This window comes from Cyanistes caeruleus, chromosome 6 (assembly GCF_971803275.1).
Source record: "Cyanistes caeruleus chromosome 6, bCyaCae1.hap1.1, whole genome shotgun sequence".
Classification (NCBI taxonomy): Eukaryota; Metazoa; Chordata; class Aves; order Passeriformes; family Paridae; genus Cyanistes; species Cyanistes caeruleus.
Genome location: NC_141706.1, coordinates 47,493,019 through 47,508,470, shown reverse-complemented (window position 1 = coordinate 47,508,470; position 15,452 = coordinate 47,493,019). Strand labels below are relative to the sequence as shown.

Below are 15,452 nucleotides of genomic sequence, written 5' to 3'. Positions count from 1 at the left end.
TGACCAAGACAGCCTTGGTGCTGCTGTGTCATCCCATGAGTAACATCAACCCTGGCTGCTTTCTGCCTGCTGTAGTTTCCACATCACTCTTTGGTTTCCAGTCTGCTACAGTAGGCACTGAATGAAGCCACCTCATTTGGGAGCAGGAGGCCAGAACTTGTCTCCAACAGGACCTTCAAAAACTGCTCCAGCAGATGGAGCTTTTACCTCATATCTTTTCAATTTACACAGATTTGTGGAGAATGACAAGTCGGGCATCTGCTCTTTTCTGAAATTCCCACACACAGGAAAGAAACCTGTTGTGACCATCCCCTATAATGATTAACCCTGGAAAATACACAACTCCTAAAACTGGCAGGGCTTTGAATCCAGAGGGGTCAGGAGGAGCCAGTTCACACAGATGGTCTAGGAGATAAGAGAGATGAGTATTTTCTCAGAAATTAGTTTAGTTTGAGTGCATTAGGAATGTTCCGTTATCTAATTCTCTGTCCTAAGGCCTGGAGGGAAATGAAAGAAGGTCACACCACCTTTACATCATCCTATTAAAGGAAAGGGTTCCTTTAGTTCCAAAGGGTTCCAAAGTTCCTACATCTATTCTAATTTCATTTATGAGGAATGTGTAGGCCAAATAGGATCCATACTGACATCTGAAAACCTGGAAGACTTCACTCCTCAAAGCCAAGAGCAGAAGAATGGGAAAAAAAAAAAATAAGGCTATTGTAGGAAAAAGAAGATTCATGTATCACTGCATTCTTCTTTTCTATGGCAAGGTTCTTGGAACACATTTGACAAGGGCTAGGTGTGGGGAAAGATTTGACAAGGGAAGGTGTGAAGAGTGTATCTCTAGTATCAGGTGGCAAATTCCAGCAAGGGAATCAGATATCCAAAGGAAGGAGCTTTAAATGATGCTCATGGAAGAGATTCTCAAAGAGATCCACAGAGATCCACATTTCACCTGTCTGAAGACAAATACTAGAATGCAAACGTGGAAGTACAGCTTTCCCTTACAACTGAGTGTCTTGAAAGCTGATCAGCTTTCCATGCTTGGACAGCTTTCCCACGACAGCCACACAGCAGGACTGGGTTTTCCCTTGCTGACTCGCTCTCTTTTCCTCCAGTTGCACAGCCCAACCCCCAGACTCATGCAGCTTTGCCTCAGAAAGACAGCTTTGCCTCCCAGTGCCAGTATGCAGAAGGCAGCCTGGCCAGTCACAACCAGGAGGCTCTTCCCCTGCTAGCCATGATCATCTTGACAGTTCTGCTTTCTCCTCACATCATCTGTCATCTCTCTCACTGCACTTCCCCTCCCTGAATTCAGCCTCCTCCATCTACCACTTTAGGGTTGGGGGCAAGAATAACAACGATCAATGCCAGAGACAGAGCACTTACTCCTTCCTTCTCCCACAAGAGTGATAAGGCAAACAAAGCCAGGGTCAAGCCTGGTTGGGACAATTAGGCTGGAGGAAAAGCTGTGAGAAGCAGCAGAACCATAAGCTGCTCATACAAAAATCAGCTCATACTTCTGCTTTGAGAAAGGAACAGCTGGAGTGTTGATGTTTAGGTGTGATTTGACTTAGAAAAGACAGCTAGAAAGATTTAACGAAAAGATCCACATAGTCACAGGTCTGCACATCACTCTCCAAGCATCCATCATGGAGATAATAGCTCTACAAATACAGCTGAGTCTGGACTGGCCACTCGCTTTTGTGTGAGTATCTTGGGATCCAGTTTGACAGCGCTACCAACAAATGTCACTCCTGATCTTGGGATTGCCTGTTAGTTTAGATCTGTTTCCTTCTGGCCTAGTTCTGATGATGAGTTTTATTACAGACATAAAGGAATTCCACCAATGTGGTTCTTCACAGCACCAACAATTAAATTGTTGTGCACTGCACTTAAATAATTCATACATAGTGCTTACAGCTTCAAATAATTGAATTTAAACAGCTTCCATAATAAATGCCAGTCAGAACTGTTACCCCGAGCAGAAGACTCATACTTCTGTATTTTATGCAGTAAAACAGAGTATCTGCTGGAGGACAGCATGGTTAAATGCAGTTTATCACAATTACATAGAAAATAAGAGCACTTTTGGGCTAAAGAGCATCTACTCATGTTTTCTCATTATGTTATTGTTTCTAACACAAGCACAATGTCATCATGCCCCATCTGCCACCATTTTCAGTCCACACTGAACTTGCTGCTCCCTTGGGTAATTTTTCTTTGCCAGGCAACTTTGCTTTCAAGGGTAACATGAGAAATGGGGCATACCAGAACAGTTTTTAGTGTCTAAAGAAGAGATTTTTGGGCAACAAACACAGAAGAAAGAACTCTAAATGAAGTTTTTTTAAGCTGTTCAAAGAGAGTAAAGCTAATAAAGGGAAAAGTCTTTTCAGGAATCCATTTTTCCATGGGACTTTCTCCTTATATCTTGGACAGGTGTACCCTCTGCTGGGTAAAAAACTGTGTGGCCAAGCCCCAAGAGTGGGGGTGAATGGAGTTACATCCAGCTGGTGGCCAGCCACAAGTGGAGTTCACCAAGCTCTGTACTGGGACCAGTTCTGTTAAGTATCTTTATCAATGATCTGGATGAGGGGATCAAGTGCAGCTTTACTTTGCAGATGACGCCAAGTTTGGTGGGAGTGTTGATCTGCTGGAGGGCAGGAAGGATCTGCAGAGGAATCTGGACAGGGTGGATTGATGGGCTGAGGCCAGTAGTATGAGGTTCAGCAAGGCCAAGTGTCAGGTCCTGCATGTGGATCACAACAATCCCATTCATCGCTGCAGGCTGGGGGAAGAATGATTGGAAAGTGGCCTACAGAGAGGAAAAGGACCTGGGGGTGCTGATCAACAGCGGCTGAACATGAGCCAGCGTGTGCACAGGTGGCCAAGGCCAGTGGCATCCCAGCAGGACCAGGGCAGAGATTGTCCCCCTGCACTTGACACTGCTGAGACCACAACTCGAGTCCTGTGCTCAGGTCTGGGCCACAAGAAAGGCACTGAGGTGCTGGAGCATGTCCAGAGAACAGAGCAGGTAAGAGAGAGTAAGCCTTGGGAGAAGCAGCTGAGGGAGCTGGGGAAGAGAAGAAGACCTGTAGAAGAGGAAGCTCAGGTGAGACTTTATGCCTCTCTACTACTATCTGAAAGCAGATTTGACCTAGGGGAGGATTGGGCACTTCTCTCAATTAACAATTGATAGGATGAGTCTCAAGATGTGCCAGGGGACATTCAGGTTGGATATTAGGAAAAATTTCTTTATAGAAAGAGTTGCCAAGCACTGGAACAAGCTGCCCAGGAAAGTGGTTGAGTCATAATCACTTGGATGTGTTTAAAAAAATGTGTAGATATAGCATTTAGTGGTAAGCTAATAGCTGGACTTGATGATCATAGATGTCTTTTCCAACCTAAACAATGCTATGAAAATAACCAACAAAACAAAAAAGTCAAATTGAAAACTCTTCTTTCTTCATCACATATGAACAACCCTCTATCAGTTCTACTCAGCTGAAAGTTCAACACAACAGAGTCCTGCCTTCAGTGGTTCATTGGAGCCACTCCAGAACATAGTTTGAAGTAGAACTTACTGTTTCCATGGTTAATGAAGGCTGGACAGAAACAGAAGTTCACATGAGAGCATAACCTTTCCAGGTTTGAAGAAATTCAGAAGGGAGGGGAAATGTAAAACCACAATACACTTTCTCCTACTGTCTTCCATCCAAGGGTATGTTCAGTAAAGTATTCAAATATTTGAAATTAGTCTTTCATTTTGGAATTTTAAATGATGAAATCATAAACCTCTCTCTACTGGAAACATTCAAAGGAACTGGATTCTGTCTTGAAAAATTGTATGGGAGCACACATAAACTAGAGACGGGGAAAACCAGCTAAAACTTTTATTGCTAAAAGTTTATTTTTCCTCATTACTAACTCTCAAAAAACCACTAAATAGGGGAATCCATAAAGCATAGCCCAAGTAGTGCAGCCTACTGGCACAAGGTACAGAACAAGCTGGTTCAAGGTGGTATCAGCAAAGTTATGAGGCAACAGCCCCAAAGGCAGAACCGCTTGGTTATGGTCAATCCAATCCACCAAAAAGAATAAAAATAGGTATTTCATTGAATTTCAACTCAAATTTTACAAGAATCCCTAAAATCCAATGCTCTGGTTTTAGCTTCACTTTCAGTGTAAATCACAGCATTTTGTGGCTTTTCTAGCCACTTGGATAAAACTAGATAAACTACTACACTGTTTAATACTTAGGATTTAGCATTCTGGATTCCAGTTTCACCCAAGGCAGCTTCTGACTTGATACCCTTCAATAATTCTCATTCTGCTTGCCTCTCAGTTTTGCCATCAGTAAAATGGAGATAGCATGCATTCCACAGTGCAGATGTGAAGGCTGACTGATTTATCAGTAGTTGTGAGATGCTTAGGAATACTCTGATGAAATGTGCCACATGTATGCACAATTTATCATTAACCTGACAGCGTTTTAGCTCTTTTATTTTCCTGCCTTTCACACAATTCAAGTGCAGGATGCCTGAAGCACATTTGAATGGATGCCATGTGGCATTTTCATTGTAGCAGGTACTACCATTTAATTCTGAAATTCACAACTTTAACATCACATTTAAGTAGGATTTTTGCAATTAATTTTCATTCTTCACTCGGTTTTAAAAGAAGAACATTTGATTGGTCTTGGTTTCAGTTCAGTATCAGATCATTAAAATTATTCAAGGCAAACACAGGCAAGGAAAGAATCTCATAGAAGAATGTGCTCTTTGGGCCAAAAATTTAGAGGTGAAAAAGGACAGAAATAAATACAATATGAAGGCAAAATCTACTACTATTAGCTACTATTTTGAATCCCAGATCAGTCACAAGGCTTCAAGGTGCCTGAAACACTTTTCAAAATGGGATTTAAAAGTAACTTTTTTAACTGAAAAGATCACCAAATCTACGTAGATCTGTGTTTAGCTCTTGGTTAAGCATCTTTCATCAGATGAATGTGAAAGCTTTGCTTGAATAGAGAGTATTTGGTATATGAAGTTAATTTTAAGTTGAGTACTATTTATGGGACCATATGTGCAAGAAAACATTATATACAATGATCCTTACAGTTAATATTTTTACTACAGAACAGCTCATTGATGACACAGTATCTGCAAGTTAAAATAATTCACATGCCCACGTTGCTGCAGAGCTGTGCACAAGGAGGAAACAGCTGGGCAGCTGTAAGGATAGAAACTAAACCAGATGTAACCTACATTTTGTTTCACTCCCAGACCTGAAAAGGGGCTTAAATTGTTTCAGTCAGCTTTCCAACAACATTTTATCAATTAATTAGGAGGAAACTTAAGCAATTTCAGCTCTAGAAGAAAACTAGTGGAGATGGTTACAAATGCCCCAAAATAATGTGATATAGATTCATAGATTTTTAAGACCAGAGGGAGCACTAAATAGACCTACAATATAGCAGTGACCTCCACTGTAAGTGGTAGCAAGGCTATAATTAAACACCACTGACAAATGAGTTCTGAAATCACAGCCAATTGTTCTCCCGGGATAGAGGATCTGTTACTTAGCACTTCGCTTTAGCTATCTTTTGCCTCGGGCAAACTGGGAGTCACCGCACTGGCAGCAGCAATGACAGGGAAAACATCCCAGAGCTCAAGACTGACTGTCATGCCATACTGGTGCAGATCCCGAGTGATTTTCATAGGCAGAGCCTTGCTTATCCAGCCCAAATTTCAGCTTGGGCTGGCTGCATTTCAAAGGGCATTTCTTGCACAGAGAGGTATTTGTTATGCTCTTCTTTGGGAATGCCTGCTGCCCAGTCCTTAGGCCCAGCAACATTATAAACTACTTAGGTTCAGTCCAACATGCTAAAATGCTAAAAACCGAACTGCTGACAATCCCAGCCTCTCAAATCAGCAGCTGTGGTTCTTTGTTAATATGCTCAGCCTTGCTGCCCTCACTGCCACTGTTGAGAGACCGCACTGTTCAGTGGTACACATTAGCAGTTACATGGGAAAGAGCCCACTCGAGTCCTATCCACTCATAATTATTCCTCGAGCCTTTCCTTTAGTGGAGCCCTTGACAGACAGTAGTACCTATGGAGCTGTCACTTCCAAGGAGCTGAAAGGATAACAGTGCTTCACACCACTCTCCTCTCCTGGGAGGCTTCAAAGGGCACCAATCCGGTCATTGCTGTATTTGTGCTCCAGGCTCCACTTGCTGTCTGCAAGCTGAAAATCTGTTCTTCTCTCTGGTTAAGTTAAACCTATGCTTAGGTCTCCTTTTGACTGCTCTTCTGAACCTAACAGCTCCCACAGAAGCATGCTGGGGTTGAACACATGGGTTTTCATTAGTTCCATTCAGTCACTGTGGGAGTACATACCCCTTTCTTAAATCACTTCAACATTTTTGTGATATATTACAGTTCATCAGTAGCAGATCCATATTTGGGCTAATCAGGTCAGTAAATTATAAAATAAACTATACTGTTATGTGTAATAGATATAGAGTACATTTTTTAAAAAAAATCAGGATACAGAAATTCTACAAATTAAAAATACATTGCTTTTTTTCTGCAGATTGTCATCCAAATCAGTTGGGTTTTTTTATAAATATTTTGATCTGAACGAAACCACCATTTCACACAAGGAAAACATTTCCAGTCTGTCTGATTCTGATGTGTCTTAGCTGGTCAAAATGTAACTTCACATGTCTCTCATCCAAACATGCCACACCATAGGGCAGGCAAACACCAGACTGCCTAAAAGATATATTTCTGTGTCAGGTGCAAAGTAGAGAAAATGTGTTTATGTATACAGGCCTCATGTCTGCTCAAAACCAGGAGGCTTTGGGATTTGTTGTACATGTGTTCATTGCTGCAGTTGAGACACAACTAAGAATTTCAGCTTAAGTAATGAAGAAAAAGAAAACTCAGGAGGAGGCAGCCATCAAGCTAAATTGCAAATTGATCACTGGAGGCCTACTTTTTTTTTTTCCAGTGAAGAAAAAAAAAATAAGATCTCCAACAACACAGTGCCCACTAGAGGAACTCTGAAGAAAGAAGATCTTCCATCTGTCATCTTCTGCAGCATTTGATGTTTACTCAAAACGTCTTGTATACAATAATAAACTCATAGTCAGAACATTATCATCATATTCCAAGCTCTGGGATCACACAGCTACCAGTACCTAATCTGCCAAATTTTCAGCTAGGTATGCCTGTATGAGTTTTGCCCAATCTTTGGCACTAATATAAACCTGCCTCTAGCTGTGATTATCCTGAGGGATATAGAAGTGTCACTGCTCCACAATGGAAACATATCCATCTATTATGTTCACTGATCTCCTGTTGTCTTCCCTGAAGTCAAAGCTATGTGAATTACAAGGACCTACACAGATCTCCCAATACACCAGACATCTGGTAGGCATCATGCAGGGTAGTTCCTCTGCACAGCCCCCTGCCTCCTACCACACCAAGTCCCAGAGCAGGTCTCAGAGAAGCCACAGAGAAAAAGGCAAAAGAAAGAAGTGAAAATACAAAAATTCTGGTTACTTTACCAGCTTTTTCTTTTAGGTAGTCCTAAACAAATTTAATCTCCTTTCCTCTTCACAGACTTCACCTTCTTCTTTTTTCCTTTATTTTTTTAATCATAAATTTATTAAGGAATGATTCCACACACTTCCTCCCCATTTTAAAAAACTGTTTGGGGAATATAAGCAATTTCAACCACATACAGAAAGAAGCTTAAGGAATTCAGCTGCAAATATAGCTGAACTATGAAATTTGCAGATCACAACACTAGCCACTCTCTTCATGGCTAGTCATTCCTAAACTCTTGCTCCTGACCAGCCTCAGTGGAGAAACGTGCCTTTAGTTCCAAGGATTTCTCCTATATTACCTTGAGGACAAAGGTACTGAGAGCCAGGCTTGCAAGATGTACACAGCAGGAATAACCAGAAAATCAAACAAAGCCTGTGGAAACACACCAGAGGTTTGGAAAATTCAGAGAGTGTCATTTTTCTCAAGTACTAAGGCAACAAACCACAAAGAAATGAAAATCCAAGAGACCATAGAGGCTGAGAAAGGCTTCTGAATAAATGCAGCAGCCAAGCAAACTATGGAGCCTGCCAGCACTATTAGAGATTGAAGTCTAATTTTAACCTACAGCTCAAATTCCTACATCTACCAAGGAACTGCTTCTTTCTTTTTTGATAAAGGTCTCTTGCCAAATACTCAGAGCCAAACCCAGTCCATTGTACTCACTCAGGTTACTTAACTGGTCAAATCCATGAGTAAGAGGAGGAAGATCACACCTCAGAGCAAAATCCTGAGTCAAGTACACCTTACCTCCTTGTCCTACATTGCAAACTACAGACAAATACACCTGCTTCATCTAATAAGCAGTTAGAGCTTTGATGAGAGTTAAGAGGAAAAGCAAGATTTGTACGCACCCTTTCAGTGCCCTAGAACCACAAAACACTCACCAGCTTTGTGCTAATTAAACACTCAGAAACAATCCAGTGGGCTTTCTTTGCTTTCCTGCTTTTTATGCATAGAGGAACAGAGGAAGTGCAAACTATGCCGTTCTGCTTGCGTAGCCTTTTATGCTCCCTCTGCTTCCCCTGACAGCACAAGGTCGAGGCAAGTCTTGAGTATGGAGGGTGAAAGGGGCAGGCTGAAACCAGCAGCCACAGCAGGGAGAGCACCAAGGCAGACAGGTAGGCAGAGGTGGGCCATGTACAAGGAAAAGCATCTGATCAGCATCTGAGGTTCACAGCAGAGGACATTTGGGGGAGGTCAGTGGAGCACATGGGTCAGATACAAAAAAAAAAAAAAAGTTCTCTTTCTCCTATTGCTTGTATCAGCACCCTGCAGTGCAGCATCTGCTCCATGTCACCAACAGGGAAGAGGCTACACTGCTGCTCAGGCTCTGTCTTTACCAGCACAACTGCAGCCTGGCCTGGGAAGGGTCTGCCTACTCACAGTGTGGCACTGCACAGAACAGAAGGAAACTGGGAGGTTTCTGTTAAAAATAATGATGAGGAACACTCCTCAAAGATGGCCACTTAGCAAGGAAAATCACCTTAATTTCTAACTGTATGTCCTAGCTAAAAAACTGACAATCAAACCACATCATTCTACTGGGTGTTCATGCATTACCATCATTTACTTGTCATGCTAAGATATTTATATGTCTCTATCACTGTCATACTGAAGCATATGGGATTCTTAATACCTGGAGTACAGGAAGCCCTACTGGCTACATATTTCAGATATAGAAACTGAGACACAGGGGGTAACCAGGTACATATCCTCTGCAAAGAAAGGTCAATTGATTCAGTCTTGAGTCCTTTAGTCTGCCAGAAAATCACTCCAGGGAGGCAGAAAGACTGTGGCAGAAATGAAAATCATCCTCTTAGGTGCTAACACCCTTATGACCAGACCATTCAAGTTCTGCTGTCCTGCTCCAATTTCTTTATACATTACACCTTGGTCTCTTTTCAGAATAATGAGGTGAACAAGTGTACATGCAGGCAGGGCCTGGAGAGCTGACACAGCATAACTGGCAAAGGTGTCAGTAGCACAGAATGTGAATCCAATGTACTCAGGTCTCAGCCCCATTTCAGAGAAAACACACTCAAATACAAATGAGTTCTAGTTCCAGTAAATTGTGACATCCACAGTCCTTCCTCCCTGCCCCCCACCCCCCGCCCCCCATCGACTTCTCTCAGCCCTTGGGCTGTTTAACCCAGTTGTCAGCTCCTGGACCTGTTTACAGATGGAAGAAGGGCGACTGCTTTGCTCTGCAGGGTGGGTTTACAATGGCAGTGAATCTGTCTGCAATGAAGGATTGTGGGAGAGACACACACATACACCACAAGTCACACTGCTGTCCCTAGACAGTAATAACGTGGCAGTTGCCTTGCTTTCTATAGGAAGAGAAGAAAGCTTTTCTGTCCATCAAGTTCAAAGTTGGTCAGCAAAGAAACAAAGAGGTAGAGTGAAATTTGAAGTTAGCCAAGGACAGGTGGCCATTCTACCATTTCATCACATGGATTACCACCTTCTCCTGCACCAGGGAACACTCAGTGCTGACGTTGATGTGCAGAGGCTCTTCTTTCAGTAGTGACAGAGTTCAGTGGACACGTGTGCTCCTCCTCCGATTCTCTCCCTGGAGCTTTGTGGCACCATTTCCAGCATCCTCAAGGTATCTGGGAGGATTATTGCTCTCCAGTTTTCACCAAACCATAACAAAAATTACTTTGTGGCAAATGCCCTGCTCACCTCCGTACCAGAATAAGGATGAAAGCAACAGCTACAGCATGTGTTGTCTTGCTTGGGGCTATGTTTACTGCTGATTGACCTCCATGACAAGCTGCCTAGCTCAGCAGAAGCCTCTACAGTAATAATAAATCAGCTCTTCCCCCTGCCTTTAATTTCTTATGGCAAAACCAAAGGAAAATAAACCTTTCTTCAGAAATCAAGTTGGAAATCCGTAAGTTGTAAAGAGTAATTTCTCACTTTGCTCACTTTCATATAATGTTACTTCCATTCCAATCTTTATTTAGTAATGCCCAAAAATTCCAGTTTAGATGCAGGCTGTGCACACTTTGGGACCAAGCAGTAGCCAGCAGGTTGGTCTATGGGCTCACAGAGAGTGCTGGTATTCAAACTCCATCTAGATTTAGTCCTCCATAAGCTTGGTCATCCCATTCTCTTTGCAAGGGCCAAGAACTCCTACTCTATCAGGCAGGTGAAACCAATATGGAGCAGCTATTGTAAACAGTCTGTGTGAGCTATGGTTTACTCTTCCGTAACATTGTATAAAAGAACATTTTCATCCTGAGGGCTTTTTTCCCCTGAGTTCCATCTTCTCCTGGCCCACAAATTATTGTCACTCTTCACCAGTTCCACCTTACACCAAAAATAGCAATCTCCTTTGTATCCAACCACCACCTACTTCACTTTATCAGAAGAGATGTCCAAGCTTTGCCTAAGAGGTTTAACATCTCCTTTGCCCAAGGTCTGCAGCTGACCTGCAATCCAGGTCAGAAAAGGATTGTAGTCCCATGGTCATCTATAATACATGAGAGGGAAACTGTAAGAATGTATCTGTCAGCATATATTGCAGCCAGACTGTTTGAATCAATGACACTCGCCATACAGGGTCCTGCAATCTCCCTGCAGCTCCCCTGCTTCTAAAGCAGGGGAGTCTACAAAACAAACCCAGCTAGCTCTGGAGTTGCTTAGTCCACACTCAGTGAGGGGGGTCCTTGGCATCTTCTGTGAAAGGGTACGTAGGATCAAAATTCAAATCCTGTGGCTCCTGCTCAGTTTTAATATTTATCATTAAGAATAACAAATGCTGCTTAAACTCCACTTCGAAGTTTCAAAGCACTCTATAAACATTAATTGTAAACATTAATACCTGAAAACATCATCTTTCTCTGGTGCTCATCTGGCAATGAATCAAAAAAACTGCAACCAGACTTGAAAAAAGACTATAACTTTAAATACAACCAAAGGAACTTAAAACCAGGAAGAATGAGCAAGCAAAAGAGATGGGGGAAACTGAAATCCTGCAAAATGAAGTCATGGGCAGAGTTCTTACCAGATTTCTGCCCAATGGCCAGTGCTGTGACATAAGAAGTGACATAAAACAGCAGATTTGACCCTTGCAATATTTACTCCACAGACTTTGGAAATGATCAATTCTAAATTTTGCACTTTTTTGAAGATCTGGGCCCATCCAAAGCGTGTTCCAGAATGCCTGCTGTCCTCTAGAAGACCAAAGCACAAGACCAAATGGAGGGTCTGCAAGTGTTTATTGCTGGTGAATTCAACAACCAATTTACATTCATCTATCAAGGAATATGCAAGTGGAAGCAAATATTATGGTCATGTTCATTTGTTTCTGATTACAAAATGTATGTAAATGTATATGCAGTTTAAGTGCAAGCATCAGGCTCATGGCAAAGTGCCAAATTATCCCTTAGTGTTCGGAAGACTGGGGTGGCTGCAGGGAGATAGGGTGACTGCAAGTGAGGCTGGGCAGTGCCTTCAGATACAGCCAAGGCTGAGCTGCTCCAAAGAGGCAGGAAGAGGCTAAATCCCACAGTAACTTGTCACTTTAAACGAAGCTGAGGGGCTATAGAAAAATCTGTTCCCGATGAAGTTAGAAGTGTGATAATTACAGAGCAATGGGCTCCTCTGTCATTCAGCAGGCAGCATCCCCAGGAAATCTTGCTCTGTAATCAAGGGAAGAGGTGCAATCAAGCCCGTATTCAGCCTTCGTTTAGAAACAGCCCCTGCAGGCAACACAAAGGCTTCAGCATGGTGCTTTGTGAAGATGGTGATCAATGCCTTGGTTCTGCAACTACAAGCAGAGTTAATGTCATTTCTAAGCACATCTTCTGTTCACCTTTCCTCAGAAAATCCAGGAGTCTTGGAAGAAGGGTAAGGGTTTAGGCCAAAATATGGTTGTACAAACAGTGCTGCATTCACACTGTCCACATTTGTGAGCTCACTGTCTACACAGCAGTGTCAGAGAAAGAGAAAATTTCTTGCAGACTGTCATCGTGATCCTGAATGAGCAGATACAACCCCAACAGGCTTCCACAGCAGCTCAGCCTGCAAAATTTGCAAGGGGAAGGTTTTCTTGGGCTTTTTTTCCCAGAAACATGAATGTATCCGTGATGATCAAATTCCAAAGGAACCTCATTCTCTTGGCAGCAGTCTGATTCCAGAGAGACTGATGAGGTTTATTAGAGGGGAAGATGTCTCTGAGTTCAGCTTTCATGTCTAATGCCACCATTGCCCAGAAACATACAAACTAATAGCTACTCAAGTCAGCCATCCTTTGTACCTTACAGAGCTGTCAGATTCAGTGAACCAGTTTACTCCAACTGCAATAATAACAGTCTCACATTTTATTTAAAACAGCTAAACCTTCCAAAGTGCACGTATTTCCACTCCCACTGAATAAACTCAGGCACAGAAACTGTACCTGCTCAGCTACCACCTGGGCATGTGACTGCCACAATGTACACAATCCTACTAGCTCTGAGTGCACATGAAGGGCCAAAATTTTTTTTTGCATATTGGGGGTACATTCTATACAGTATTCACAGTTTCATCTCAGTATGGAATGGTTGTTCTTTGTTGACATTCATCATAACTGGAACTGCATTTGAAGTTACAGTAGCCTATAATACTGTAAATGGATCTCCATTCCATCACAGCACAGAATCAGCAGGTTCCACTCTCTATTTACTTCTTCTGTCTCTGGCCACAAAATAAATGAGTTTGCTATGGTTTTACCATCTGCAGACATAGGAATCAGTCAATAGCCAAGTAATAGCCTGGACACTGTCAAGAGAACTCATTATTAAAAAGGTACATATTACATTTAGCTGTTCAAACAGAACTTGTTATTGATTGGATCCCATCAGTTCCCAGTAAAAGAGCCAACTCTGGCGATGAAATGAAAATATGCACATAGACTACAGACTAGTAAATACTGTAATGGAGTGAAGGTTCCCCCCACAAAAAGGGAGTTGTTGATATCCAGTCGAGAGGCCAATCTTTTTCAAAAGTGGGACTGGGAATAAAATAACCATGTTACTTCTGCATAGATCCAGAGACATGATAAAGATACAAAACAAAAGGGAACAGTTCTGACAACAAACATCTCAGTCTCTTAGGGGAAAAAAGCAAACAGAGAAAATACAAGTTGTTCAATGGCCAATCAAGCCACAGGCAGGAAGAGGATGTAACCAGTTCTGCTGTTCCTGCCACATCCTACTGTTTATCAGTGGATGTTCTGCCACACTCGCAGAATTGAAAGACAACATCTTATGCTTTTCAAAGTCGGACAAAAAGGTAGCTATACTTAATTTGGTTCCTGCTTTTATTCTTGCCACTTTTCTTTGTCTGCTTGTTTCCACTTACTAAACAACCTTTTCTTTTGGTTTTCCCATTCATCTGTACAGACACTGTAACATTTTTTTAAGTGACAGCATTTAACACGCAGAAATCACCATTGCTACAGCATAAAGGAGGCAGAAAACAGGCTGGTTATAAAATTCTAACATAAACCAAATATACACCATTTAGTAATATATGACAAAACAAGAAGAATCAAACTAGGTAATGACTGTGAAAATCTCTACATTTCATCCACCGGAAAAGTTCTCCACACAGCACCTTCTCTGAGAGTGAAAAGACCCCAGATAACAGTGAGTTAAAAGTGTTTGCTTAAGAAGGCACATTGTGACAAACTTCTTTGCTCACCCAAAACAGCAGGTTGGGCTGGAAACTGATGAATCACTATAAGAAACAAACAGCAATGGTGACTCACGGCTTGAAACAGTAACAATAGCGCTGCTTTATCCATGGTGTCTACAACAAAAATATCCCTGGATTCATTAAAAGGTGTATTTCAGATTGTTCCACCCACCCAGGAAATGAAGGAAGTCCACCCCCTGAGCCCTGGTTAGAGTTCTTACAATTGCCCCACAGGTACATGGAATTCCTGCTCACTTACAGTAGTCTTTCAAGAGGTTCACTGAAAATCATACACTGTTGATGTCTTGAGCAGCTCCCGGAGGAGTCTGGATCCATCAGCCCAGCAGCAGACAGAGCCTTATATCTTTATGTTTCAGGGTCCACATGCCTGTGTGGCTCTTGCAATCTTCGATCACCACAGCTGGCATTTAGACCTGAGGTGTGTTTGTCCTGTAAGCGTATGAGGACCAGGCCAGTGGCCCAGCTCCTGAACTGGTCACACCCAGGAGTCTGTCCAGCCCCCCATAACTCATGGCCCAAGCACAGAAAATTGTTCTGGCTCATTAATGGTTTGGGCTAATCAGGCTGGAGCAAAGCAGGAAGAACTCTGGTGTTCAACACTTCACAGGCTCACACCTCCCGTTTAACGCTAACACACTGTTAGCGTTAATAACACACTGTTACAGTGTTATTTGGATAAAAAGCTAAATTTTCTGTTATGATGAAAATCACCTTAAAATGCACATATGAAGGCTATGTTTATTTTCCAAACCTTCCCTTCCTATAAAAACATGTTTGCTTCGCCATCTAAATGCAGACTGTAAACGTAGAGCTGTAGGGCTTTTCACTTAGATATCAAGAGTATAAGGACTGTTTTCACCACTTCTCACATTGTACAGACTGAACTCTGGTTAATATACGTTCACTGCCAAAAGAAGTGAACAAATGTGAAAATACATTATTGTAAATATTTCCACTTTGACAAAATTTCAGGTTGAGTTTTTTTCCCTTGAGTTTGAACACTTGTTGTCCAGGTTTCATCTTTGATTTAAGCTCAAACTGTGGTGTTTAAAGCCAAATGTCATAAATAACGTGATGAGAAATTTTAAATTCACACAGGGATTTTCAGTTGACACTTAAGCCTCCC

The 15,452-nt window shown here is 42.1% G+C and overlaps 1 protein-coding gene across 2 annotated transcripts in view; it reads right to left on the bottom strand.

The window, feature by feature from the left end:
• The window catches only part of NRXN3 (neurexin 3), a 972,437-nt gene that overhangs the window by 889,158 nt on the left and 67,827 nt on the right, over positions 1-15,452 (bottom strand). The window lies entirely within an intron of this gene.